The sequence below is a fragment of the Rhagoletis pomonella genome, unplaced genomic scaffold, assembly GCF_013731165.1.
Source record: "Rhagoletis pomonella isolate Grant_MI unplaced genomic scaffold, Rhpom_1.0 Rhpom_scaffold_00009, whole genome shotgun sequence".
NCBI lineage: Eukaryota > Metazoa > Arthropoda > Insecta > Diptera > Tephritidae > Rhagoletis > Rhagoletis pomonella.
In genome coordinates this window covers 3,122,330-3,126,262 of record NW_023458563.1, presented here as the reverse complement: position 1 = coordinate 3,126,262, position 3,933 = coordinate 3,122,330, and positions in this window count along the sequence as shown.

Below are 3,933 nucleotides of genomic sequence, written 5' to 3'. Positions count from 1 at the left end.
AGACCGATTTGATGACTACTCCAGCGGTTTTCATAAGGACAGACAGCATTCGCCGGCCGCTCCAACCGCCATATGAAGACCCCTTTCCGGTTATAAAATGAAACGAAAAATATTTTAAGCTCGATATTAAAGGAAAACATGTGAATATAAGCATTGATCGGTTGAAAGCTGCACACATAATCAATGACAATGTGACCCCATCTTCGGTAATGGTGCCCAACGAATATCCAACACGGGCTGGACGAAGAGTACGTTTTCGCATTACTTAGAAGGGGGAGTGATGTGGCGCACGCAATCAAACTTGACCAGCAATCTTAAATAGCAAACTAATCCGTCGGAAATAAAACCCTGCACCTAAATAGATGTTTGCAGTGGCGGAACACTGTTTTATGACAGTTTCTTTTTCCACCTTTTTCTTTCGTCGACGAGATCGCAATCCAGCCGAAAAACTTAAATTTCGTTATTATAAATTAATTGTAAGGAATAAATATTATAGTGACACATTAAATTTGTTTTTTTCTTTCGCGCGAGACCACAACATTATTCACGTAAGTATTTTCTATTCTATACAAAATAATTTCATATGCCTGGTAATTAAGTAACATTTTTAATTTAAAGATATTTGAATAGATGACATTCCTCATTTAGATATCTCACTTTAAAATCTATTTTAGTCCTCTTTCATTTGATACCAAATTTGTTTAATTTGGATGAGCGTTTTTTTTTTTTGTACTTATTACAAAAGACTTATGTTGGCCTAACAAATTTTATTAAACTATCGAATCCGTATTGCGTTAAAACGCCAAACCCTATTAAAAAACTTAACAAAATATTTCATATATTTTTTAAACAGGTGGCAACCTTCCTACATGTACATAAGAAATAAAGCATTTTCCAAACCATTTTCGTTGATACCCATATTGCAATAGCTCATATAACTTTTTAAATAATTTGAATAATTCTTATTTCTGTAAGGGTAGCAACTATTTTCGAAAAACTAAAACCACATCATTTTTCAAAATCGAACGAACAGTGCGGATCAAATGGCATTGCTTATTAAATAATTAAAATTAAATTTTTTAACAGGTGGCAACTTTTTTCGAAAAAATAAAACCTTATTGCACATCTACAGGCCAAGCCCTTTAATTGGACACTTCCCTTTTGAAAATCGAACCAACGGTGCAGATCTGATGACCTGGACAAGAAATTGCTTCGCGTATTAAATATGTAAATTATAAAAAAAGAAGTATGTATAAATAGGTGGCAACCTTCGGTTTATACATTTCTGTTTGAAAGCTATTTCAGTCCTCTTTCATTTGATACCAAATTTGTTTGATTTGGATAAGCGGTTTGTTTATTATTACGAAAGGACTTTTATTCCGGACTTAAGAAATTGTTGGGCAAATTTAACTTTTATTGCTGAACTTAAATATATGAATAAATGTCGGGGTTGACTGATTATTTTATTTCAAATAAAATAAAAGTCCAAAGACAACTTTTTTCTAAGGACTTTTATTAATTATAAAAGTTATAAAAGTCCCGGACCTGGAAACAAGTCCCATTTTGTATGGAAAATATTTGGGAGTTATTTCACTTTTTTTTGGGACTTTTTCATTTGGGAGTTATTTCACTGTACCGGTGGTGTGTAGTGTTGCCAGATTTTTTTCCAGTTATACGGGACAATAGCATAATTTGTCCCAAAAATACGGGGTTTACAAGAATTTAACGGGACAATTGAGAAATAAAGGATTTGCTTTAAATGCCCAACTACGAACCACATATTAGCAAAGGTGATCCTTTTCAGCTAAGTAACGCTCAAATTAGTTATAGGCTTATGATTTCGTTTATTTCATGGCAACATTTTTCAATTTATACAAAAATATGCATGTACGTTAGAAAAACATAAAAACAAAGTAAGAGATACAGTTGCGCTCAAAATAATAGTAGTAAAATTAAAAATGATAGTGACGAATAAATACTTAATATATTTACCGGTATTCAGAAATGATTGAAGAAAATGCTGCCAGCTTGTCTACACAAAGCATTAAAACGTTACCAACGTGTGTATATTTAAAAAAAGCACTCAGTACTCTCAAAAATACCCGGTTCTTAAGAGTATCGATACTAAAGATCTCGATCCTCAAAAGTACTCGATCCTTCCCAACACTAATAAAAAGTATGAGCAATTTTTATACCCGAGCGCACTTGTGCACAAGGGTATTATAACTTTGTTCACATAACGGTTGTTTGTAACAGGCAAAACGAATCGAGATAGATATAGACAAATGTATACATAAATGATCAGAATGAAAAGAGAAATCGATTAAGCGGTGACTGTCTGTCCGTCCGTCCGTCCGTCCGTCCGTCCGTCCGTCCGTCCGTCTGTCCGTCTGTGCACACGATAACTCGAGTAAAAATTGAGATATCTTAATGAAACTTGGTACGTGAACTTCTTTTGGGCGTAGGACGGATGGTATTGAAAATGGGCGAAATCGGACAATAACCACGCCTACCTCCCATATAACGGTAATTTTCAGAAATACGAAAACTGCGATATTTTAGTAACTACTGAAGATTATTCACTCAAAATTGATATTTACAATGAGTTTTAGACGAAAAATAAGAATGTTTTAAAATTTTGGCAAATGGGCGTAGCCACGCCCACTTATGGTTACATGTGTATATCTTGGTAACCGCTGCACAAATTTCTTCCAAACTTGGCACAGTTGTTGGTCCTGGTACAGCATACCAAATGGCCGAAACTTTTTAAAATCGGACAATAACCACGCCCACATTCCATATAACGGTAATTTCGAGAAATACAAAATCTTCGATAAATCAGTAAATATCAAAGCTAATTTATTCAAAATTGATGGTTGCAACAATTCTTTACCAAGAAATACGTTTATGATAAAATTTTGGAAAATGGGCGTGGCACCGCCCACTTGTGATTACATATATGTATCTCGCTAACCGTTCTAGCAATTTGTACCAAACTCGGTATGATTATTGTGCTTGCCACATAAAAGCAAACCGTTGAAAATTGTTGAAATCGGTCTTAAATTACGGCCGCTTTTCATATAACAATAAATTTCAGAAATGCTTGAAATTTCAATATGTCGAACTTTAAGGACGCTAATTTACTTAAAATGTATACACCCCGGCTTATCATGTAGCGGTAGCTTTCGGCAAGGTGGAAAACATATCTTTAATACTTGCGCCGGGTATTTAATGTTCGGCTCCGCCCGAACTTAGACCTTCTTACTTGTTTTTTATATGGAAGAAGATCTATTTCCTTTAACGATGATCATTTTATTGCCTTTTTATACCCGAGCGCACTTGTGCACAAGGGTATTATAACTTTGTTCACATAACGGTTGTTTGTAACAGGCAAAACGAATCGAGATAGATATAGACAAATGTATACATAAATGATCAGAATGAAAAGAGAAATCGATTAAGCGGTGACTGTCTGTCCGTCCGTCCGTCCGTCCGTCCGTCTGTGCACACGATAACTCGAGTAAAAATTGAGATATCTTAACGAAACTTGGTTCGTGAACTTCTTTTGGGCGTGGGACGGATGGTATTGAAAATGGGCGAAATCGGATAATAACCACGCCTACCTCCCATATAACGGTAATTTTAAGAAATACGAAAACTGCGATATTTTAGTAACTACTGAAGATAATTCCCTCAAAATTGATACTTACAATGAGTTTCAGACGGAAAATATGAATATTATACATTTTTGGAAAATGGGCGTAGCCACGCCCACTTATGGTTACATGTGTATATCTTGGTAACCGCTGCACCAATTTCTTCCAAACTTGGCACAGTTGTTGGCCTTAGTACAGCATACTAAATGGCTGAAAATTTCTAAAATCGCACAATAACCACGCCCACATCCCATATAACGGTAATTTCGAGAAATAC